Source organism: Panthera onca, chromosome A3, assembly GCF_046562875.1.
Source record: "Panthera onca isolate mPanOnc1 chromosome A3, mPanOnc1 haplotype 2, whole genome shotgun sequence".
NCBI classification, from domain to species: Eukaryota; Metazoa; Chordata; class Mammalia; order Carnivora; family Felidae; genus Panthera; species Panthera onca.
The window spans coordinates 88584896-88611203 of record NC_138341.1 but is presented as its reverse complement, the minus strand read 5'-3'; the positions used below and the strand labels follow the sequence as shown (position 1 = coordinate 88611203).

At 45.5% G+C, this 26308-nt stretch overlaps 1 protein-coding gene across 3 annotated transcripts in view; it reads left to right on the top strand.

Moving 5' to 3' along the window:
• Nucleotides 1–9913: 9913 nt before the first annotated feature.
• EDAR (ectodysplasin A receptor) overlaps nt 9914–26308 on the top strand; it is an 88658-nt gene continuing 72263 nt past the window's right edge. For all 3 annotated transcript variants that reach the window (XM_060610446.3, XM_060610441.3, XM_060610435.3), the window contains exon 1: nt 9914–10172. The gene's annotated coding sequence lies outside the window, so the exon portion shown is untranslated. The remainder of the gene's footprint in view (nt 10173–26308) is intronic.

The following is a 26308-nucleotide window of genomic DNA, read 5'->3' as shown; positions in this document are numbered from 1 at the left end:
TCTTTCTCCCCCTCTGCCCCTCTCCCCTACTCATGTGTGTGTTCTCTCTCTCTCTAAAAAAAAAAAAAGATTCTTCCACTGCTCCTCCCCAGCTCATGCACACATGTATTCACTCTTGCTCTCTCTCTCTAAAAAAAAATAAAGTCCAGATTTTTTAATTTCCTTTTTTTAATCGAAATATTTAGTATCCTATTCTTTCAGGTATACATTATAGCAATTTGATATTTTTATGCATTACAGAATGATCCCCATGATAAGTCTAGTACCATTTGCCATTGTACAAAGTTATTATAATATTATTGACTGTGTTGTACATTTCATCCCTGTGACTCACTTATGTTATAACTGAAGTTTGGACGTCTTAATTCCATTCACCTACTTTACCCAACCTCCCAACCCCTCCCTTGTCTGTTTCTGTTGTGTTCGGTTTTTTGAGCTCCTCTTGGAACTGTGTGGACCTGCATTTTGACAACAGTTGGCAGAGGTTCATGAGCAGGTACTCTCCCCATTCGTTTACTAAGGACAGTAGCCTGAGGCTCAGGATTTGAGTTTTAGATAAATTGTGTGGAGTCTGGATTGAGGAGACAAAGTCAGCAGCAGGAAAAACAGAGGGATGTTATAATCCTGATGGGACATATTGAGAACCTGAACTAGGGCAAAAGCACTTGCATTGGAATGGAGGGGTAGATTTAAAAAATATCTAGGAGGTGAAACTGGCAAGGTTTGGCAGCTAAGAAAGGAAAACGCTAAGAATGATCCCATGAGCTCTCCTTAGGAGGTTTAGGAGTGGTCCCCGGCTGAACTAGGGAATAAGGTGGAGGAGCAGGTTTCGGGAAGGATGAGGAGTTTGTGTTGGATATATGTGGTTCCCAGTGTTTGTGAGACTTCCTGGTGAGATATTTTACACTCAATTGGCTACAAGAATTGAAGCTCAAAGGTTGAGATCTGGACTAAAACTATAAATGGAGGAGTCATCAACCTGCACGTAGCTGTTGAAACAAGGACACTGGAAAGGCCCAGACAGGGACTGGGGCTTTGAGACACAGCCATCTGAGGGACAAGGGAGGATGAATTGCCCACAAAAGACCAAGAATCACCCATTAGAGACAGACATAGACAACCCAAGGACCCAAGGGGTTACAGAATGCAAAGGAGTTGGGTTTCACATGGAAAGAAGCAATCGATGGTCTCAGTTGCAATGCAGTAAAAAGCTCCAGGAGAATAAAGACTAAAAGGCATCTGTTGGCTTTGGCAATTAGGAGGTCCCTGGTGACCAAGGCAAGAGCAATTTCAGAACGTACGGAGAGCACCAAGTTCTGGCTAAGAATATGTACAACCCCTTCATTGTGAAATTCCGTTCAACCCTGTGAAAGGCAACAGTCATTGCTCAGGTGTGCACACTAAGACTTGCTGAGGGTGAGTGGCTCAGGTCACATGAACATACAGCAAAGAGCAGCCTCTCAAAACAGGATCTTCAGACTCCAGGGCCAGAGACTCCAGCCAGCCACCCTGCCTCTTTGCATGAGTGTTAGACAAACAGCCTTGTTGAACATTCAGTATGTTCTCTGGGTGTTTCTAAACCATTGGCAACCATAATCTTTTATATTCATATGAGGCTACCTTATGTTTCAGACCAGCTACTTGGAAGCAGATCTGGAGGAAGAGACAGAAGTTGGATTCGTTTTGATGAAACAGAATAGTGTAAGAAGGTGTCTTGCAACAGAGACTGGTTATACACCCACAGATCCCATTTTCTGTCCCTGGAAACACAAGAACACTACATTTCCCAGCCTCAGTTACAGGCAGTTTGTGCACATGTGATGGGGTTTTAGTCTGTAGAAGTGATACTCTCCACAGCCAGGCCTCACTCTGGAAACATGCTAACATTCTCATCCACAGTTTCCCTCCCTGCCTGTCCTGGTGGGGCCACAGGATAGAAGGAGCTTGGATTTCTGAGTCACTTCCTACAGGAAAACCACGTGACCCACATCAGAATGTGACATGAGCAAGAAATAAGCTATCATTGCAGTATGCCACCAAGATTTCCAATCAGCATTGCTGGGCCTCCAGGCTGTTCCTGGCAGGGAGGATGACTAACGGAGGACCATGCTTGTAGGCAGGAGGGGATGAAAGCAAATGAAGATGGTTAACAGTAATGAAAGTTAATGCATGCTCCAAAAACTCTTCCTGAAAATATAAAAATATTTTGGCAGCCTTCTGGTATGGTCTGATTAGCCTGTGTGAAGGAACTCTGAGCAGGAGAAGCACGTCCCTAGAGTCAATCTGAATAACATACTGTTTGTTTCTTGTATTTTAGACAGTAGATCTCAATGTAAGTGGAAGTTTTCATCATCTGTTCCCACCCAGTGAATTGCCTTGATCACCTCTGGAGTGTGTATCCCCACTTCAGAGACCCTGGGCACATAAAGTTAATGGACCTCTTAATGAGGCCAGTGTCTTAAAGTCTGCTCACCCATCTGGAATCTTTCTTATACTTTGAGCTGTCCCAAGGAGCATGGACAGACTCAGTCAGAAGCTGCAGCTGGACACCTCTGGTATCTCCCTGGGCTGTAGTCTCTGGCCTACTGAGGACCACTGAGGACAGTTAAGTGGCTGGGGGTGCTCACTCTGCACTGCCTGCTCGCAAACAGAATCTTTTCAGTTAACCAACATTCAGTTCCTTGGAGAGTCATTTTGTACCCTGAGTGAGACCTTAGTACAACGCATGTGAAAGCTGTAATTATCATAAAACAGACTTTCTTAGGGGCACCTGGGTGGCTCAGTTGGTTAAGCTTCTGACTCTTGGTTTCTGTTCAGGTCATGATCTCATGGTTCATGGGATCAAGCTTCATGTTGGACTTGCACTGACAGCCAGGAGCCTGCTTGGGATTCTCTCTGTCCCTCTCTCTCTCTGCCCCTCCCCCAGTGCACTCACATGTTCTCTCTCAGTTTATGAGAGCTAATGTGTTCCTGGAGGGACATTTGATTCTACAGAAGAGTTAGTACACTGTGCTCATCACCTACCATAGATATGAGCTCACTGTCCTCAAAAGCTGTGGTTGGCAAAAGAATAAATAAACAAACAAACAAACATTTAAAAAAATACTTTCTTAGACCTAGGTTATCTAGAAAAAAGGGAGTTACATGTCCTGATTTTTCATAATGAGAGAGAGAAACCATCCAAATTATTTAGGCTTCTAGTAAGAAAGGCCTGAGCACAGTGACTAAAAGACACAAGGGTTACTCCTTCCCATCAATGAGGTAGGTAATTCAAGACTGACCTGACAGCTAGCTCTACAGAGGGCCATAGCTCCTTCTGTCCTCTTGCTCTGCCACTGTTATGCCAGTTGGCACATCACACTGGGTGGCAGTGAGGAGTCAGCTGAAGCGGGCAGAAAAGCTCTCCTCCCAGAGGGCCAGCCCCTTAAGCAGCCTTTTTGGAAGTCATGCACCTCTGCAATGGCTCTGTGGCTGGTCTTGAAGCTTGGGGCTACATCTAGCTGCAAGGGAAGCTGGGGACTACAACCACTTAGCCAGGCATGTTGCCCTGAGCAGAACCAGCAACTTATTAGTGAGATGGAAGGAGGCAGCAGGTGGCAGGGAGCAGATCTGCCAGCCGGGGTGAATTCCCATTAAAACGCATTTTTCCCCATTCTGATTTTCTTTTGCCAACCACAGCTTTTGAGGACAGTGAGCTCATATCTATGGTAGGTGATAAGCACAGACGTACTAACTACTCTATAGAATCAAATGTCCCCCAGGAACACATTAGCCCTCATAAACTGATTATATTCTTCTACCTTACAGATAACCTGCAAAATGTTCTCATAAATATAATAAAGTTCCATTAATAAATTTTATTAAATATAACCCAATGAACAGATAATTTTACATGTTTATATATGGACTCATATTCCCCTGCTGTGAGTATCCACTGATAATAGAATGATAGTCTCATAAGCCACTAACCCCAAATCCATGAATTATGGTAGAAATATGAACTTGTCTATTGGAAGAATGAATGTGTTGATTTTTCAATGAAGACATCAATATTCCATATTTCCAAACTCAGTTCCAACCCCCTTTAATTTTTCTGATACAATGCAAATAGGTTTTATAATACTCTTGTGGTTTCCTTTATTAGAAAAATGTACTGATCTGTACTGTTGAACTAAATGACAATATTATAGGTCATAAAAAAGACTTAGTATTTTGAACCTTTGCACTATTCAAGCTTCCAAAGTCATTCTTGGTGAAGATCAATTTCAATTATACTTTTATTGCTTATGTAATAGAGGCAGGTGGGGGCCCTCCCCATGAGCAGGAACAGGGAACCCTGGGGGCCCTGGGAGTTCTTGCCTTTGCCCTCCACCCAACCCCTGCCGCGGAGCTTTCCCCTCCACCCAGGTGTGCCCTACATCCACGGCAGAGGGTTTGTGATGATACTTGCTCTATGTGACCAGAGTCATTCCTGACAGCTGAGTGTTCCAAATCCAGGTGACCTTTTTCATAAACAGTGTCCAGGGTAGGAATCTTGGGCAAATAAGTAGTAAAAGAAAGCTTTTATTTCTTTATAATTTTTTTTAAGTAGGCTTCATGCCCAGCACAGAGCCCAATGCAGGGCTTGAACTTACAACCGAGATATCAAGACCTGAGCTGAGATCAAGGGTCCAGACGCTTAACCAACAGAGACACCCAGGCGCCCCTAGACTCTTCTTTCTTTAATTAGTAGCATGGTGTTGAGTATGGCAAAGTTAGTTAAATAACTAAAAGCAGAATCTCATTTTCTAAAGAGATAAAATCAGTGGGAAGCCTGGCCTGTTTACTCTGCCTCTGACCTGGAGTCGTCCCTTCTTATTTTGTGCCGTGAGAGGACAGATCACACAGGCTTGCTAATGGCTCACTTATCCCTTCATCCCCAGGACTAGTTTACAGAAGACCCAGAACCCAACATGTGCACTTGCCCTGCCTCCCCAGACTCAGTCTCTCTCCCTGCTCACTTTACTGGTGTCAAAACAACAATGACAAAATTCAGCCAAGTAAATCTGAAGATCTAACTGGCTTTAAGTGATTCATGAAAGGCAGCATCCCATCATCTATCAAGTAGAGATGCTCCCAGGAGTTGTACAAAATGGCAGGTTGTGTAGGAAGGAGGATGTTGTACAAAATGGCAGGTTTTCATAGGAAGGAGGATGGGGCAAGGTGGTGTCAACAAAAGAAAACAAAGGACTGTTCTGGGCAAGATCACTTTCCCTGACAGGGAAGAGCACAGGGTCTTATCATGAAAATGACTTCCTCTTCCTTTAGGGGATGGAGAAGGTCCCTGTGACCGATTATCTCACTGGTGCTGACCAGAAAATTCCTGACTGACCCGATAAGACTATATCTTTGGGGAAGGTTGAAACAGCAATTAGGTTAGGTGTTGCACCTCTGTTGGGTGACAAGGCCTAGCATAAGAGACTCCATTTTGGGCATGTGGATTTCTTTTTGATGCTAGGGATAGAGGCCTGTTCTCTCCTAAACTAAGATTGCATTATCTTTAAATCATGATATACTTGGAATGAAATCCAAATCCTTTTACTGGGCTGTGGTCTCTGCTGCCCTACCTGAGTCCAGCTTAGCCTACTCAGACCAGCTCCCTGCTCTTTGCCACATGGCTTCTCTCAGTTTCCTCAATATGCCCGGATCTTTTCCAGTCAGGGCCTTTGCACAAGCTCTTCTTTCTACCCAAATACCTTCCTTCCCTTACTCTGCAAGACTTCCTCCTTCCTCTTAGAACAACCACTCCTGACTCCTGTGTCAGCCAAAGCACTACCCTCATACATGCTTGCTCTCCCCCCTCGACTGCTGGCTTGCCTCCTTTGTAGCACTTCACTCCATTCTGATATTTTGAACATCAGTTTGCAAACCAGGGCCCTCCACAGGATTTGCACTTTCAGGGAGACATCACAAGAGTTTAAATCACAAGTACTTATATTTCTGTTTCTTCTGCCTGTGGAGCTGTAATAAGCATGGGCAGCAAGCAGCCTGAGACAGTGCCTTAAAAACTAGCTAGCCCATGCTCTCAGGAGGGCAGGACTGGTGCATTGAACCCTAGCAGAGTTGGAGTTGTGCATTTTCTAAGGAAAGGGGAGGCACTGGGCCAAGAGGGGCCTGAGGACCCTGCTGTCCTCATCATCACAAGGGCAGGTGCAGGTTTCTCCAAGAAAAGAATTCCAATTTTGCTCCAGTTCTAAGACAGGTCCAAAGCTGCAAATCCCAAGCCAGAGACAGAACTGTGGTCAGTTGATTCTAAAAAACTTTGTGTTACTGAGCACCCACCATGGGCACACAAAATTTCATGAAATACCCATAAGCATGCTGTGATTTGAGAAAAATAGTTTCCTGGAAGGAACTTAGAGGTAAATTCCGTAGGTAACAAGAAGTTTACTTTCTGTGGCCAGTTTTATAGGTAAAGGCAGTTCAGGGTCAGAGGTAAGCCGCCAGAAAGCAGTACAGTTCTCCAGACAGTAATTAGATAGTAGGAAACTGTCACTAGCAGACATTAATAACCCCTACCCACACAGCCCAAGCATCCTGCACCCCCTTGCCTGCTTGTCACCTCCAGAAAGTATATTTTATGGTTATTTCTTAACCTGATTATTCTCTGCCTCTGTGGCACCTTCTTGAGGACATAGAATTTGACTGTCTTTCTCATTGTGGTATCCCAGCACTCATTTAGAGCCTGGCTCCTAGAGGTGTGCCATATGCACTTGCCAAGTGAATAAATGATGGCTGAACACATGCTACCTGTAGATGAATGCTATTTTGACAGAATGAGTGGGTATCAAGAGTCCTCTTGAAGCTCTCCCAATGATCATCACCTAGTGACAACCAGAAGAGGGCTCAGTTTTGCTCACAGGTTAATTATCTGATCTGTGAGATCATTCCCACCAATCAATGAATGTTTTCTGAATCTCTACAATCATCTGTAAAGCCAGAGCTCCCTGGTGCTGAGAGCTGGCACCTGCCCCCTGAAGCAAGCTGTGGCCATCCACTGGGTTCGTGGCTTCATCGGTGATGGCTCAGTGAAAGGGGAGGGCAGGCAGGTCAGGGTTCCATTATGTGTATCAAGCATGTGCTCTAAATTACCGTCCATTCTCCACAGCCCCAAAAGATCCCATTTACCCAGCTGTGGTCTGCAGTCTTGATTCATATTCTTATTTAGAGAAATACTATTGATAACCTTTTGCTATTTCTCCCTCAGTCTTTTAGAAAAGTGCAAAACAGAAAAGACATACCTTCAAAGCTCTGGGACTTCACATGATGAAGATAAGCAATAATCTCTCGTTTCCTTCTTTCTCTTAATCAGCTGAATTAATTTGTATACTTATTTTCATTTGGGTATGATGACTATGAGCATTTCAAGTGTAACCATCTGCAACCTTTCTTAATGGCATAATGTTTTGGATTTTTCAGAAGAGGAAAAAAAAACTTTTTTGTACTTCTGCTATAGCATCCATATTCAGTGCCTGTTCAGATTTTTTCTCCTGTTTTCCTGTCTTCTGGCAATATCAGTGTCCTCTCTCTTTAATAAATTTAAAGTTGCCATTTAATTTCCAATAGAAAATGGTTACACCTAAAATAATCTCCATCCTCAAACACACTTATCAAAATGAACATGCTAAAAAGTCAATAGAAGATATCAGCCCAGAATACTTACTTCCTTTTCATTTTGTTGGTTCCTACTTAATAATTTTTAGTAATTTCAATTTATCACAAACCCTCACTTTGAGTTCAACATGGGCATACATAAATGATTGAACCTGAACATTCAGGTTGGAATTCTTACTTGGGAACCTATGTAATCTGGATTAACCATTGACATTGGTCAAGTAATGGTTCTACCCAACCTCCCTGAAGGCAGAATGAGTCTTAATTCATGATTCCAGCCCCCGCCGCAAGTCCCAAACATTTTGGTCTCTGTGTCTCTCTTAAGTTCTTTACTTTCTCATGTGTGAATTAAATTGCATGTATCCAGGGTAGAGATGGAAATGGAGACAAGATGGAAAAGCAGAACATAGAAATCGAGCCTCGAGAAGTTGTTCTGTTCTTCTGTATGTTAGTGGCTTTGGGGGAACAGAAGGTCAGGAAAAATTCTTAAATTTTGGGGATTTTCCCAATCAATTAACTTGTGAGAAAGAATGGACAGACACTGAAAGGCGGTGTCCTTTTAAAATGTTTGTGTTTCAAATGTCTTCCTGATGATCTGCTTGTAGCTGGGGCGGAGGGGTACAAGAGCACCTGGCTTTGGGGTCCTAAGCAGACCAAGCTCTGCCACTCACTCCTGACAAAATCCAAAGGCAGAGGCAGGAGTGGTAGTGACACAAGAAATGAATTTATTTCAGTGAGGCCAACACTGGGAAGACCATAGGCTAACTTCTCAAGACTGTCTCTCCAAAGTGCTGAAAATACATCCAGGTTTATGTAAGGAAAATGTGGGACAGGGGTTGATGGGTACATGCAGGTGGGTGGTAAAGGTCAGGTCCTTCATTGTCCTGGGGTCAGTCAGGGGGGTCTTGCTGGCTTAGGACAGTCCTTATAGCTTGAGGGAGTAGTTTTGGTCCCCATCAGGGGGTGCTTTGCCCACAGGGTCTTTTGCCTGAATTAAGAGATCCACTGGAAAGAAGAATTTTATCAGTTAGAAAGTACAGACAGTACTTTCAAAATGGAGGTAGTTGAGGTTGTCTTTCATACTTGTATATAAGAAGGATATATGGAGTTACATGGGGTATATATGGCTATCTAGCGTTTAATGGGTACATATGGCTCTCTAGGGTTTAATGGAGTATATATATGGCTATCTGAACTTTAATGCGGTATATATGCTATCTGGAATTTAGTGGGGATATATGTGGCTCTGGAGTTTAAGGGGGCAAATGTGGATGTCTAGAGTTTAATGGGTATATGTGGCTATCTGGAGTTTAACCGGGAATATGTAGCTATTTGGAGTTTAATGGGGTATCTGTGGCTGTCTGGATTTTAATGGGGTAAATGTGGCTGTCTGGAGTTTAATGGGGAATATATAGCTATCTGGCATTTAATGGGGTATATATGGCTATGGGGAGTTTAATGGAGTATTTTTGCCTGCCATTTAATGGGGTGTATACGGCAGTTTGGAGTCTTATGGAGTATATATGCCTATCTAGAATTTAATGAGGTATGTGTGGCCATTTGGAGTATAATGGGGTATATATGGCTCTTTGGAGTTTAATGGAGTAAATGTGGCTATCTGGAGTTTAATAGGGTATATGTGGCTGTCTGGAATTTAATGGAGTATATGTATATATCTGGAGTTTAAGGGGGAAGATGTGGCTGTTTGGAGTTTAAGGGGGGGGTATATATGGCTATCTGGGGTTTAATGGGATATATATGGCTGCCTGGGGTTACTTGGGGAATATGGTGGTGTCCAGGGACAGGAGAGAAAGAATGGATCTGAGGACTTAAAGTCTGCTGTAGGTGTGGGGGGAGGGGAGAGGAAGACAGGAATGTGTACAAACATGTGAACATATCTCAAATGGATGCAGTAGCACCCATGCCTGTGGCCATCTCAGTGGGGGGTCCTTGAGTGAAGATGTCTTGATTAATGGAATTTTAATGCTACTTTAGTTTTTTGGCACTCCAGTGTCCAAAGGCTTTAGTTGTTCTGAAGGAAGCAAGGGTCCCTCTCTAAAAAAAAAAGAAATCAATGATTTTACAAATTCCAACTTCTGTCTTTCAGGACAGGAAGTCAAGAGCCAGGTGTGTGTGTCCAGTCAGGCTGCAGAGGGGGCTAACCTGCAGAGTGAGGCACCAGCATCTCAGTGCTGGGAGAGGCCTCTAGATGGTGCAGGTGAGTCTGCAGGGAGGGAAAGCCCCTCCACAAGGACTAAGTTCCCACACTCGCAGACAGGACGAGCAGTCAAGGAGTTCCCGAGCAGTCCTTTGCAATAGAAGGAAAGTGGGGCTGGCAGCACAGAGGTGTGTTGCCCCAGGCAGCTCTGCCGGCCTCCAGCGTCGCTGGCCACCTGCCTCTCAGAACACTGCCAGACGGCCACCTGTGAAACCTGGTGGCCCTAGGCGGGACCGTGCCTGCCTTTCTCCACAGACCATCTTCTGCTTGGATTAGAAACTGACCCGCCAGCAGGGTCCAGGTAAGCCTTGGTTCTTCTCTCTGGGTTTTCTAAAGTCTTCGGCTGTTTGAGACTGAGGTGTCATCGGTTGAGAAACGGCCTGAGTGCATTTTTGAAATGCACGTCATTTTTGGGTTGCGTTTGAACAAGCTTTACCAATTACTGTGCGTCTGCACTACCAGATCTGAGACCTGAGATTGTTCCTTTGTTTTCAGAAAAACATTAGAAACCCCATTTTGCTCTTGGTTGCACATTTGGTTCATGAGCCAAACTCTGTGTGTGTTTCGCTGGCTTTAAGATTTTGGCTGCTAAGACCACGGGTGTCTCCAGAGAGCATGAAAAGTTTGTTTCTGAGATTTGCCCTTGAGCCGGGCTCATGGGGAACACACAGCAGCTGGGATTTAGCTGGGCTCGGTACCTGCATCCCCGCCCCAAGTTACCTATGGTGCCCTAAGAGACCTTCCAGGTGTGATTTTGAATCAAGTATGAGACCCGATGTCTCAGATGCCTCTGTTTTCGGGTGCGCAGTGGGGAAAGTACATATTTCTGATGATTAAGGCATTCATTTCCTGCCAAGAGGCTCTTCTCAGTGCTCTGACAGATCAGAGTAGTTTGGGTTCCTGCACAAGAGCCAGCTCTGATTCTCCAGCATCCTATAGCAACTGCTCCTGTCCTGGGGAGGTGGGGGGGAGGGAGGGGTGGGGCTTCACAGGTTAGGGTAGAGCAAAAGGGGGCAGCTGACTGGGAGGGCAGCATTTGGGGGTCCAAGAGGGACAGTTAAAACAGTAAGGTGCCAGAGTGTAGAGACAGAGTGACAGAGCGGAAGCCCGTCAGTAGGGACATTTGAGAGTTGGTGGGACACAGGATACAACATGGCTGGAGTGAAGGACAGAGAGGGGAGGTTGGCCCCACTTTTCTGCTGTCGGGCTCACCACTGCTCTCTAGCTCTGAGGTTACATGTCTGAGACACTCTCTAAGAACAAAACAGCAGCTAATTCAAAGTATTAAGGTAAAAAGTTATAATGGACTAAGGAGAAAGGAATCAATTCAAATAGCTAACATAGAGAATATTCTTGCCTGACTTGATGCTGTAAGATTTCAAAGGGATAGCCATTTAAAACAGTGAGAGTTACTTTTTGACAAAGTCCACCAAAAAGAGAGTTACTCATCAAAGTTGGGAGACTAGCATTTGTCCGTGTGTACCCTTCCCCACTGAAGGAGAAAACTGGGGGCCCTGCTCCGTGCTGGGTCAGCTGGGGTCTCTGCGGCACTTTCTCCCCATCCTTCAGTGAGGCAGGCTGTATGTAGGAATATTAATTTGTGACAGCACAGTGGGAGGGTAATCCTGGAAGCACATGTCTTTGGGAGGAAAAGTAAAAAAAATTTCCTGAAAAGTTTGATTTTCACTCTCTGGCATTACCTGATTCTAAAAGTAAAGAAGGTTTTAATATTGTTCAAGATACATATTTGCAAAGCTCAGAAATGTCAAGGGCTCACCCTTCTTTGTTAAGCATCAGCCTGTCCCCGTACCCAGCAGAGTGCCTGCCACAGGCAAGAGTCTTACCCCCTGGTCTTACCCCCTATTTCACATGGTACAAGTCAAATTGACTCTTAACTATGAAGCACCTTCTCATCAAAGTTCCTTAGGTCCCAAAAGACCAAAGATAGAATCTAGATCACCTGAGTCTCCTTTCTAGGTCCAGGTGAGTAAGTTTTGTGTTTTCCAAAAAATGAAATTGTTCTCAAGGAAATGCCCAGGAACCCAGCTGCAAAGACTCAGGTAGATCTGAAATTCTAACACAGGAGCTCTAAACAGGATGGCATTTGAAAAGCCAGCCCCTCCCGTCACCTTGCCTTCCCTCCCTCTACCCACCTCACAACCCCTGGCCTCCTCAGTGTCTTGCCTGCAAGCCTCTCGGCAGCTTTCCTCTGGGCCCTTGTTTTCTTAATTATCCCAGAGAACACCTGCCTGCTCTTCACTTTGATGCTGTTTGAGGCTCTGCCTAGGTGATTCTACCCTCCAATAGTATCATTAATTAACTTACATTAAGCTCACTTAGCACATTAGGTCAATTAGGAAACAGAAGCCCCAACCCTGCCTCAGAGAATGCTGCATATCACAGCCTATCACAGTGTATCATGCAGTCTGTCTTGAATTCATGTACTGGGGCAGGACTCTTATTCAATCTCTGATTATTATTTTCTGAAAGAATAAAGAAGGGAAAATAAAATGATGTCCCATCGTTTAACTTCTGCCCTACATTTCCAGACCATTTTACAAATCATTTTTCGTACAAGTCTTCCCTATTTTCAGAATAAGGAGGTGGAACCTTAGAAAGGTTAAGTGACCTGCTCAGCCCCATATAACCTCTAATGATCGTGATGCCAATAGTAACCCAGGGAATCATGCTGTGTAACTTATAATTAGGAGGACAGGGACTAGACCTCTGTTCCCTGCCTCTGCGGCTGATACGCTTGCCTCTGTAAGGACATGTGGAGAAGGTTCTGGGACAACCACCTGGTAAACCTGAGGGTAGCGGGAGCAAACTTCTGCCCTTTGTAGATCCCAGCCCTCACACCACACTGTTTGCTGGCATCTGTCATCATCAGAGACAGGGCAAAGGAGAAAGCAATCTACATTCCATTGCTGTGAGCCATCTCTGTGAAGGCTTGGAGATAGAGGAAATATTGGTGTAAGAAATACAAAGCGGCTGTTTGTATATAGTACAAATGTAGCCAAATATCAGCGGTCTCAGGTACTCCAATCCAGGAATAAATGGCTTTGGGGTTCAGGCATCCCAGTGAATTTGGGCCTGTTAGTACAAACAAATGAGACTGGACTAGTTTTTCACCATTGCCCTGAGGTCATCACAGAGCAGTGCCCAAGGTGGTGACCCTGAACAATGAAAGCCAAGGAAAAAGCTTTGCCCAAGGACTTAGCATTAGGGTGGGCCATTCATTTGCTAGCAAATAAGGGAACCTACAATCTGAGGTGACTTCAATTCTTCCAGCACAGTGGATACTCAGTGAAAGTGCAGTTGACCCTTGAACAGTACAGGTTTGAACTGCATGGGTCCACTTACATGTGGATTTTATATATATATATATATATATATATATATATATATATATATATATATATACAGTACAGTACTGTAAATGTGTTTTCTTTAGGATTTTCATTTATTTATTTATTTATTTATTTATGAGAGAGAGAGAGAGAAAGAAAGAAGGCATGAGCAGGGGAGGGCAGAGAATAGGGAGACACAGAATTTAAAGCAGGCTTCAGACTCTGAACTGTCAGCACAGAGCCCAATGCGAGGCTCGAACTCACCAACAGTAAGATCATGACCTAAGCCAAAGTTGGACGCTAAACTGACCGAGCCACCCAGGTGCCCTCGAATTTTCTTAATAACATTTTATTTTCTCTAGCTTATTTTTTTGTAAGAATACACTCTATAATATATATAACATATAAAATATATGTTATTCAACTGTGTTTCTTGTCAGTAAAGCTTCCAGTCAACAGTAGGCTTTTAGTAGTTAAATTTGGGGGGAGTCAAAAGTTATATGTGGACTTTTGACTGCTCAGGTGTTGGTATACCAACCCCCACATTGTTCAAGGGTTAACTGTATGTCCAGTGAATGAATGAATGAATGAGATCCTTCCAAGAAAGGCCACCAATTGTTCTAATCACACAGTGGGGAGCAAGGGGTTTCCCAACATCACAGTACCCTAAATCAACAAGCAAACAAATTCCAATTAACAAAGCTACCCTCTGGGTGCAGAGACATGTGTGATTTCTTAAAGGGTAGGTGCCCACAAGTGTTAAACACAGTTTGGCTACAAGGTGGAACAGATACATGCTGGCAAAGCTGGAGACCCTGCCTCCTCTACCCAGCTTCCCACTCCCAGAAATGCCCAGAGGTCTGTACACACTGTTACCCATGTAACTAACCAGGAGGCCTTTGTTTTCCACTTCTAACAAGTCAGATCACTGTGCAAAGCAGATGAGTGGTAATAAGCCTTGTGTAGGGAAATGCATGTGTGTTGATAGCCACAGCTGTGCCACCCACCAAGCTTATATCATCCCCAGTCACTTCCCAAGCCAGTAAATCAAACTCTGCACATGGCAGGAAGGTGCCTTGGCTTCTGAGTTCCAATGGAATCAGCAAGCAGAGGAGTAACAGCCACAGTCATGTTGTCATTACTAGTAGTGACGAGGCCCAGGGTATATGGAAGCCAAGCTTAGCTGTGGTATTTCTAGATCCCTTAAGATTGATACTGTTAAATGATACCACTAAGTGGCTGTACACAAGCTACTAAGAGGTGAACCCAAACACTGAAATAGGATATTAGTCTCCTGAAAATAATAGGGAGATAATTCTGCCGACAACACTCTAATCCTGACAAAAGGTGCTTTCTTAGGAGATGAAGAAAGACATGTAGGTCTAGACAACAGATGAGAATGGGGGGGAGGGGGGCAGTGTCATACTTTTGACAACTGTCAGATGAGTACCAAATCTTTTCTCTTAAAATTTCCTTTTTTGCCATATTTCCAATTCCATATTTCTTAAACGTCAGGCACAGAAAGAGATGAAGGTAGGATTTCATGTTGATTTTAATATCCAATACCATGGTGAGGACAGGAGATGTCCCTGTTTCATGGAGCTTACATACTAGTGCAAAGAGGGAAGCTATAGTACATTAACATGGATGTAGTTTCAAGTAAATCCAATGCCATGAAGAAATAAATAATCAGGGCAAGCCGAGAGAAAGCACTAGGGGGAAAGGGCCCCCTGAGATGTTATCTGAGTAAAACCCTAAGTGAAGTGAGGGAGGAAACCAAGCAGAGGCCCTGGGGTGGGACAAACCCAAGACATGCCATCACCAGCAGGAAAGCAATGTGGCTACAGCAGAGGGAAAGGTGGGAAAAACAGGAGATGAGAGAAGAGAGCCAGGAGTCAGAGCATGCCAGGCTAGAGACTGTGGTAAGAAGTCTGGGTTTTCATGGCAGGAGATGGGAAGGCAACGAAAACCATGCATGAACTCAGTGCTGAGGTTCAGCTATGATTATCCATGCCCTGTGCCATTCTGGGGCCATCAGTGCCCATAGCATGCCAGTTGGTATGTTGTGAAACCCACCTCCACCTGTCGTGAGTCAGGTCTTCAGGTGTGCTCTTTCTGAGAGGGCCAGTCTGGCTGACGAGCAAGCAGAAGGGGCAGTCAGCAGGAGAAACTTGGCAGGGTGGTAGGATGATCCCTTTCTTAAATTTTTTTTGTTTATTTATTTTTGAGAGATAGAGGGCATAAGCAGGGGAGGGCCAGAGTTAGAAGGAGACATAGAATCTAAAGCAGGCTCCAGGCTCCGAGCTGTCAGCACAAAGGTTCAAACCCACAGACTATGAGACCATGACCTGAGCCAAAGTTGGACACCTAACCGACTGAGCTACCCAGGCACCCCAGGATGATCCCTTTCAACCCAACATCTGTTCCCATTGCAATTAACAAACAACAGGCCTCTCCTGAGAAAATTTTTGAATATTCCAACTTGAAACGCATGCTTACATTTTTTTAAAATTTTTTAATGTTTATTTATTTTTGAGAGAGAGAGACAGAGTGTGAGCAAGGAAGGGGCAGAGAGAGAGGGGGACACAGAATCTGAAGCAGGCTCCAGGCTCTGAGCTGTCAGCACAGAGCCCGACGTGGGGCTCGAACCCACAAACCACGAGATCATGACCTGAGCTGAAGTCAGATGCGCAACCAACTGAGCCACCCAGGTGCCCACATGCTTACATTTTTTAAAGTCTCAAACTAGAAAGAAAACACTGAACATTCTTATAGAGTCCAACATTGCCTCCTACCTCTTTGCACCCTACCTGATCCTCCCACAGCCAACTCTGAGCCCCAAGCCAGCTCCACTCACCCCATTTCTCACTTGGAGGTATGCAGGCCAAGAAGCTCTGATAGCACAGCCCAGCGCACTGACATTCAGTTAGGAAGCCTCTTCTGGGCATGCTTTGGGGAACTAATTGAGAGATCAATTTCATACCCAGTTTGGCATGCCAGAGCTATTCTTGTCCATTGCACATGGTCCTAGGAGCTGGGGAGAACGCTGGATGCTCAGCCCCGTGCAGCAGGTGGCTCACCAACACCTGGCAAGTTTGATTTCTTTCCAAGTAATAAGATGGATTAGGGTGGAAGGTCAGCCTAAAGGAAGAGACCCTATCGCAGGGAAGCCCAGGGCGGTGAGAGCACATGGATGGGTCATGAGGGAAGAAGTGAGGGTGGACTCAAGGACTTGGCATCTGGCCAGGCTCCTGATACTGTACAGAGAGGCCCGAGACCACAAAGGATGGTCAGATGGGATGCACACATCTTTTGCTTTGGCTGATTTTGTTTACCTGGCAAATATGGTTTTATGGTTTAATATTTTGATTGAGGCTTTGTGCGCTTGCATAACAAACATTACTTCTGGCCCAGAAAAACCATAATCCTTAAATATACTGAAATGCACTGCACTTTCTTAAAAGCACCTCAGAGGGCTTTCAAGGTTCATTTTCTTTAAGATTTAGTCCTTAATAATGGCTAGAAATGGCTGTTCCTAAACCTTCCTGTCCAAAATGAAGAAAATCCATCAGAATGGACACTTTGGGAATGTGGCTGTTTAGATGCTCCACATCTGCAGAAAGAAGAGTACAAGCCAACGAAGGCGCCAGGCAGCTGGGCAGGGTGGCATTTGTAAATGGCACAAGGCAACTGTGCTTTGGTAGACTTCTGCTTGATGGTTTTCTGCTTGATGGATTCCTTCCTGGGCAATAAAATCTTCAGTATCATTTAAATTAGAAGATTTTAAGGGAATTTCAGCAGAACCCCTTTTGGAGTTTAGCTCATTCTTGCAGAGATGGGGAGAGAGAGACCCATCCTTGAGATATGTGAACACGCAGCAGACATCTGATCTATCCGGGTGGCCTCTGGCAGGAACCAGCCCTGTTCCTACAACCACTGTGATGTGAGCTAGTGTCTTGGTCTCCCAACAGCACTCATTTAAGCAATTTTACTCCTCATTTTATGGACAGAAGAAACCAAGGCAGGGACATTCCAGTGACTCAGGACACTCGGTTTTGAGTCAAGTCTGAGAACCAAGAGACCAAACTTCCACCACCATCGCTGCCAGTTGGTTTCCAGCGTGAGGTTTCCACATGAAATTCATTATCCAAACAGACCACACACAGCTCTCTGACTTCTGCAACTGGCGTGTGTGAGGGAAGCGGCGCTTGAGAATATTACCCTGATGATTATCACAGTTGCTGCTTTTGAAGGCAAATATTTATTTTGTGAGGATTGCAAAACTAAGAATAGTAGAATGTGGAGCTCCTCCTTATGTTTACAGAATAAACAGAATTGAGACACTGATAAATGCAATGTCCCTTGTTCACTGAAGAACCAGCTGTTTGCCTCCTGCACCAATTAAATAAAAGCAGGGGCCTCTGGAGGTGCAGGTCTCCATCGGGCTGAGCATCCTTCTGCCCACCCTGCTGGGTTCTAGTCAGGAGGACTTGGGCTCCCTGTGTGTAAAGTGGATGGTGGGTTTGGGGGGCATCTTTCCTGTTTGCCTTGGTGGCCTGAACGATACTTCCCCAGAGCCTCCCTGGAGGTTTTCCTTCTTAAATTAGAGAGGCCACAGCATTTGCCATAATTTAACAGGCTACAAACTTTGCTTGGGGTTTTTTAAGAAGATCTGAAGGAAATAGAAGACCTGGCTCCTGTTCTTAGAGCCCATCGTATTAAAAGGAAGAAGGACAGACAGCCACATATTCACACACAAATAGACCAATTCATATAAGAAATGGAAATACACAGTGCTTCCCACATTGCATTGCACTGAAATCATGTGTCCAGGGGCTGTCTCCAGAGTTGCACTGAATGGTGCTCTCTGAGGCCAGGAGAATATCTCCATAGGGAGCCCACCTATGGTCTCTAGCACCTAGCACGTGCCTGGCACATAGTAGGCCCTCAGTAAATGTTTACATATACCATCCTTTATGGAACACTTACTACCTTCACATTTGCATTTTATTTAACCTGTGTAACAATCCTAAGAAGTAGAAATTATCATCACAGTGTCACAGAGGTGAGGTGACTTGCCCAAGAGCTCCCTCCTGGTAAGTGACATTTCAGCCCAGGTTCACAAACCTTAACTTGGTGCCTTTTCTATGGACTCCTTCAAAGATCAGATTGGGTTGGGCTGTTGCAAATTATATTGAAATGTAACTTTATATCATAACTTTCAGACGTAGAACATGATTTCTACCTAGGCAGATGTCTAAAATCCTAGATATTTTGAGTTGCCCAGATCCCTTTGCAGATAGCCCTGCCGGTTGGGCCCAGAGTCTGTGCACATGTTGTTTGAGGCAGCAGGATGCTGGGGCTGGAGAAGAAAACAGAATCTCTCTTTCCAGCCCTTAAGACCAAGAGCAAACCAGGAAGCCTCTGTCCTCACAATGGCAGTGTCAGAACTGTAGGAGACCTGAGACAAGCCAGATCCACTTTAACTTCAGAGGCCTTTCTTCTGTGATGTTGGACTGGACCTGTCCAGCATTGGGGTCATACTGAAGTGGGCACACCATGGGAGGTGGGCACAGCCATAGGAGGTGACCTGGCTTGAGGAAGGATGCTGAGGCCAGGGGCCATGTGGAAGTGTGGGCCAGAGCACAGCTTCTTGCGTCCAGTGGTTGTGGGTCCAAGTCCTGGCTCCTCCATGTGCTGGTGATGGGATTGTGGACATTTGTTGTTGGGTAATGTGTGTCAGTTACCTGAGAAAGGATAACAGTACTCGGCTCATGGGATCATTGTGCAGAAAGAAGTGAATCAAGGCAGGCAGAGCTTTTAGAACAAGAAGGGGCACCTGTAAGTCTTGTCAATGCTCTGCATGCACTCATGGGCCGAATTTAATGTGGCAGCTAGATCTCTACTTATCAGTGTGAGATACTTATCTCTACTGTACTTATCTCTACAGATCACAGTGGTTTGATGAAGGCCAAGTCCATCTGAGGTGTGATAGGAACAACCTATGAATTTGGCCAGTATCCAGAATACTCCTGGGGCCCTGCAGTTAAGGAGCAGCTACTCAGAGGACAGGGCAGGGTCTGTGAGCTCCATGTGGTGTGGTGTCTGGTTGGCCACTGCTATCAGTGACACCTTGACCACACTTGGGCCACAATGGCCTTCCTGCTGCTCCTCACATAAGCCACAACATGCTGCACCTGCTCTTCTTTCTCCCCAGAATGTTCTTACCCAGAATCTCTGTTTCATTCATCCCCTTCAGGTCTCTGCTAACAAGTCACCTGATCACAGAAACCCTCCCTGGCTCAACTCAGACTAAAAGAGTGCTCCCACCCCAAAACTCCTGTTTTTAGTATCGGTCACTAGATGACTCACTATACACATAATGTAACCTAGGGATCATCATACATGAGCCCAGAAGTTGGTAGGCAATCAAGGTTAGAATCTCATTTAGAAGCATGTATCGCTGCTGAGACCAGATGCAGGCATGCCTGCCCAACCTGGGAATGGTAATTTCCTTCTGCTCTTTGCAGCCTCACAAGGTAGGTTTCACTCTCCCCTCCCCTGCTGTGGTTTCAGGATGTGACTCTCAAGAGACTTCCTGGGAGTTTCTCATTGCAGCTCAGTGTGGAATCAGCGAAGCAAGTAGGGGAGACGATGAACTGAGCAGAGGTTAAATAACAACTAAGAGGTGTGGCCGTAGTTGAGTTTCCAGTGAGGAACCCAGAAAGCAGGGAGTGCCCCATGCTCCAGGCCACACCCACCCATGCAGCCTTGCAGCACTGGCACTACTCAACACAGGTGTGTGCATTATCATGCACGTGCACTGCAGGCTGGGGGGCAGAGGGGGGGGATGCAAGTTATCACACTTTGTCACAGATGTTGGGGCTGCAGTCCCTTCCCCACCTGCCCCTGCCCCACAGACCCACGGGCCACCCTGCCTCCCCAAATTCTGCCATCAGAGACCAGTCAGGAGCCCATCAGGAAACACGGTGCACACCAGATGATCAAGATGAAAAAGTTTTGTTTGAGGGGCCAGTCATTCTAGAACTGAGAGCAGCGCAAAGAGGACCACAGGTCTGCCTTCCCAGACTTACCTGTCTTTTCACCTGTTGACTGCTATTGCCTGAAATCTCTAAGCCCTCCCCTGGGTCTTCAGTTCTTGATATAATTCATCGAACCCTGGGTGGAGCCACAGTGTCCGGGTCTCAGCAGCTTTGCCATCTGACATCTCCCCACTTCCTGGGGCTTCTTTCCCATCCTTCCCTTTGCACATTCTTCGTTTGTCCTGGTTTGGATAAACAGCTCCACTGAATCATGCAGTCCCTGCCTCAGAATTCCCAGGTGGGGCGAGGCTTCACTATCACTGCTCCCCAGCCCCTGGCGCCCTCCTCAGCTGCTCTGGGGTGCCTGTGGAGCGTGTGTGTGTGTGTGTGTGTGTGTGTGTGTGTGTGTCTTTGAGAGAAGAGAGTGAAATGCAACAACCATGAGAGCTCGGGATGAGGCCTAGACCAGGCTAGGGGTGGAAGAGTGAGGGGCAGAAGTAGCCTGGTGTGGGCACCAGCAAAGGAGGTGGTCAGAGGGGCCGAGTTTCACCAGATGGAGGCAGCAAACCTGGGATGGTGATACCTTTATTTCCTGCACATCTGGGGTCTAAGCTGCATATTCTCCCTTAACTAATGGCAAGAGGTCCATTCCTTATGTGTGAGTTAGATACTTGGAAGGCATGGTGAAGAAAGGCAGAGGGAGGTCCTCAGCTTCACTGGGTGGTTTAGCATCTATGAGTTTTAAGTGAATCTCATTTTCTACAACACTGAACATCTTTGGAGCTGGCACTTCTCTGCTTACTGAATAGACACCTGAGCCCTCACTGGAAATGGACCATCTGCTCCTTATGCACCCCTGCCCCCTGCCCCCTGCTGAAAACTCTTGAGAGTTAATGGTTTCATTTTAGAAAACTTTCAAATTGTATTCATTTGAGTTTACATTAGCTGCTTCCTTCGTTCTGTGTGGATTATTCTCCTGTTGGGTTTCATTTAACCAAATTTGCAGCTGTGCTAACACATTCATTGATGCCCTCCTGCTTTCAGAATGGATTTTTCTAAGTATTTTCTCTGGCTTTACTGATAGACTGTATCCATACTGAAACTCTCCATATCGGGCAGTTTGGCATTTGCTTCAAAACCTGTTTCCTCTGACCATACTTTACTACATCTCAGATGCTAACAAGTTAGTTTTAATATTTTAATGGTTAAAACTTATGATTTATAAAAAGCACTGTAAAAACAAAGTAACACACAAAAAAATGCTTCTCTCAGTGCCATCAGCCTCAGCAACTATTAGGAGGATCTATGCTTTCCATAAACATGAAGATCCCCTGGAGGCCTACTTTTTAGAAACACATGGTGAAATTCTGAGTCTTTAAAAAAATCTTTTAAACATGCAGATTAGCAAAGATACCCAGAACCTGCCAATTTCAATATTTTTTGTGAGCTTTTTTTAAATGAGTTTCTTGTATTTAATTAGACTTAAGGAGAGACCTGGCCACCTAACAAGATTATGGTTGTTGGGAGCCAGAGAGGTACAACCGGGCATTCTCGGCCTGGATAGTATATTTTATCCCTTAAAGCACTACTCCCATACCCTTTCTGTATCCTTTTGTACTTCAAAGACTAGTTATGGGTTCCTAAAAGATATTTCCCAGTGAAGGCAGCACCCTAGCAGGCCTTACCCAGAGGCACAACCCATGCAGGACCAGCCCTTGTGCTTCCCTGTGTAGATGCCCTCCATGAGAAGAAAAATGACTGCAGCCCACCCAGTTCTGTTGGATGAGGTTGGTTGGGGGTCTTCTATTAGAAATAGGCTCCTTGAAGGGTCTCATTTTATCCATAGATGCCACAAATCCTGTCTACGTATAAGAATAAACACATACTATTAGACCCTAATCTATCATAGTGTATGATGTCTTGCATTTAATAAAAGTTAGAAAGTGATTATATGCATGAATGAGAGATTAAACAAGAAAAGAAGAAACAAATGATGGTTTTTCCCTCTAAGCAGGAGCTGTGCTAAGGCCCAGAAAACCCATACTGGCCTTTCGCAGACTCTGAAGCCTGTTGCCAATGTCAGTTGTGAAGTCTTGTATTAATTAGAGTTTTGCAGGCTTTTTCAGCAATGGAAACAAGAAATACTCTTTCAATGAGAAGGTAAATGTGAGTCTTGAAGTTGAGGAAGTAGGTATTGGAAGAGGGAACTGTCAGATGTGACAAGTCCTTCATAATATCTGGAATCATTTTTCAACTCAGAGAATATTCAGAAAGGGCAAGATCTTCAAAGAGCCAATGGCAAGAGGCCACAGACCTCTGTGGAAGCACTGATGAAGGCAGCGAAGGCAGTGAAAGCAGAGCTCTTAGCCAGGAGTCCAGGACATTTCAGTTCACTTGGGTGTTCCCCTTTCTGGAAACATGTAGGGGCCAGCCACTGGTGGGCTACCAGCATCATCAGAGCACTGTTGCTGACTTGCTGCAACTGCACAGTTACCTTCCTAACAGTGAGCTGTTTCTTTCCTGTGCTGGGAAGTAACCGTTGTCCTGGGGCACCCGCAGACATCTCTTCACCTTGCCCCATACCCAGATGCAGATTTCTAATGCCATTCTCAAATGGTACCAGAATTCCTTGGAAAGGGGGTTCATTAGTGGGTTGGGGCAGGAAAATACAAAACAAGCCTGGTGCATCCTCTAGCTCCAGGAAGTAAGAAAGTGCTAAAAAAAAAAAATGAAAAAAAATGAGGGTATGTCAAAGGGACAGAGGAACCAACTGAAGGAGCTCTCAGTCACCAGAGCTGGAGTAACCTGAGTGATGAATAAAATAGTAGTGGATTATAATCCAAAATGTAAAAGAAATATCCATGCATCCTAAAATAAATATCCATATAAATAAATGATGGATGGATAGAAGGAGGGAAGGAAGGAAGGAAGGAAGGAAGGAAGGAAGGAAGGAAGAGACAAGAGACAAATCTTCCATACAGAAGAATTTGAAATAGCTTGTGTGGACACTCCCCTCTCAAGGAGGTAGAGAACAATTCCCCACCCCCTTAGAGTGGAGCTCATAGTCAGCAGTCACCCAGAGTCCAAACAGGACACTAAGAATGGAGAAAAGTAACTTTAGAATGGAAAGGCCTGGCAGGCTCCAGGTCAGTATCAACCGTGACACATTATATTGGCACTATATACACCTGACATGATGTAATGAAAAGGACACTTTACTGCTGTGATCTTCCTCCCCAAAACCCATAACCCCAGTCTGACCATAAGAAAAACATGGAATGAGCCCCAATTAAGGTACATTCTACAGAACACCTGACCAACACTCCTCAAAACTGTCAAGGTCATCAAAACAGTGAAAGTCTGAGAAACTATCACAGCCTGGGGGAGCCTAAGGTGATGTGGAGATTAAATGTACTGTAATGTGTTGTCCTGAATGGCATCCTGGGACAGAGAAAGGACATTAGGGAAAAATTAATGTGTGGATGTTAGTTACTTATCATGTGCTATTATGGGCTCATCAGTTGTGATAAATGTATCAGACTAATGTAAGGCCCATCCCTGGGTTCAGACCCCCTTCCCCCACCCCAACACCTCAGACTTTGGGAAGGTTACAGCTCTTGGGGTGCTGGCCCATCCCTTGTCCGCTGAAGACAGCCTAACTTCTGTAGGCAGTGTCCTTGCACTGAGGGGTGGACTCTGAGGAAAGCAGATTCAGGGATGGGCTCTGGTTCTCCAGGCCAACTGTGAAGGTGGTCCTCATGTGGGAGGCTGCAAAATGACTGGGTTTCTGCCTCCAAGAACTTTTGGATCTCCACCAGAATCCTGCAAGCTGCATGTGTTCAGTGCATGCCTGGTGGGGCAGCGCACGTGGTGGAAAGACCTAGAATTCCACCTTTGCCACTTAACATTAAGTTCCTTCTCCCCTCCGAGTCTGTTTCATTGTCAGTGAAATGGGAGTAATGTCTACTTTTCATGGTTTAAGGATTGAAATAATGCTTGCAAAGAGGATACCTCTGTATCTAACCTATAATCCACCATCAATATGTGACACCTTTCATTTTTATCATTCCTATTTGGAAAATGAACATACAAGAAGGTCTATGTCTCCTAGAGATAGAATGTTAAGCCTTTTGTGAACAAAGCTGAGGCTTACAGCTCCATACTTAGTTGATGATGGATAAGAACTTTGTGCTGAAAATATCCTGGGGGCCTGATCTTGAACCCCAGGAAAAGTCATTAAGTTAGTTTCATAAAACCAGAGACCAGCAGAGTGTCCATGAGAGCCCAGTGTTAAAGGGCCTTGGAGAATTCTGAGATGTTTTTCTTATGAGGATATGGAAAGCCAAGCTTGTGGCTGCAAGCCAAGCAGTTTGCAGTGTTTGGAGTCCATCATGAACGAGCCATGTTATGAATGCAGCCCTGGGCTCCCCAACTGGCTCTTCGGAGAATGCATTCTTCATTTTGTTTCCCCAGAGGCAGCCAGTACCTTGGCAGGTGGAGGGGGAAAGGCATGTGGTTCTAGGAGCCACTGCTTGCAGGCTGGGACTATTCTAGCACAAAGCAGAGTCAGGGGCTCTACTCACTGCCAGGGTTCAGGGCAAGACACCCTTGGGCACTAGAAGGCTCTGGGGATCCCTCGAGGTTGAGCTGCTGTGGGACAGGGCTACCAGCTGCTGTTCTTACCCTACCACCTGACTCCTCTGGCCACTGCTGGGAGGAACAATCCCATTTCCCTTGGCCTGTTTTCATGCAGGGCAGGGAGGTGGCATTGTGAATAGTTGGTGAAGCATTCTCATAGGAAATACTAAATTGCAGTGTTCTGGGCATGCTTAGAAAGCTCATGAAGGCACAGGGAAGAATCTTGCTAGCCAAGGAGAGGTCAGGGAGTATGGATGGAAGAAGAGGCACAGACACAGCCTTACGTCCACCACCTTTTCTCACACCCTTTCTGAGTCTCAGCATCTAGTTTCTGGGCCACCGGCCATTGTCTGGTCATTAACAAATCAGCTGGGTGTTGTTTGTTTGCTTTTCAAATTAGCCAGACAAGTTGCCACTCCAGTGCAATCACAGCCATGGCTACAAGACAGACAGAGTAGGAGCAAACTCCATCCACCCTATGCAGACACTGCCTCTGCCAACTCTTGGCATGCAGGGCAGACATCCTGTTTCTGAACCAAGGTTGTGGCTGTGTTTTCCAAAGCTGCCTCAGCCTGACCCAGCCCTGCCCCCAGCCCTCCTGCATCCTGGCAGGGCTGGAAAGGGCAGTGGCTGGGATGTTCGCATGGAAGCCAGCCAGAAGGGCACGGCAGATGCCTGAGGGGCTTCCAGAAAGGAGTGGGGACCACAGCATGACTGTGTGGGCTCGGGCTGGGTGACCACATTGTGCCATGCCCTGCCTCCCTCTGTGTTTAGATTTCATTGTCATTGTCTGCTTTAAACCCTAAGCTCCTAAAAAACTGGGGTCAGCATTTCTATTTAAGTTCTATGGAACAGAACCTGATGCCCCATGGATGTTTCGCCAGATGTGTGGCTGAAATAGCAAAGGACTCAAAGGTGAAGTAAAACAAATGACCCCAAAACTTAGCAACTTAAGACAATAGACCTTTGCCATCTCACACCATTTTGAGGGTCAGGGTCAGGGAGTGGCTCAGCTGGGTGGTTCTGGCTCAGAGTCTCATGAGGTTGCAGTCGGCTGGGGCTGTACCACCTGAGGGCTTGATGGAGGTGGAGGAGCCATCTCTAAGGAAGCTCATCTGCATGGCTGCTGGCAGGAGGCCTCAGTTGCTCACCATGTGAGCCTCTCCTCAGGCTGCTGGAGTGTTCCCATGACATGGCAGCTGAGCGATCCAAGACAGAGCAAGCAGGAAGCTGCAGTGCCTTTTATGACCCAGTCTCTGAGGCAGCACACAATCTCTCCTGCTTTTTCTTCTGGTTGGAAGTGAGTCACTAAGACCAGCCCATACTCACAGGGAGGGAAATTAGGCTCCACCTTCGAAAGGCAGTGTCAGAGTTTGTGTACGTGTTCTAAACCAGACACCTGATTT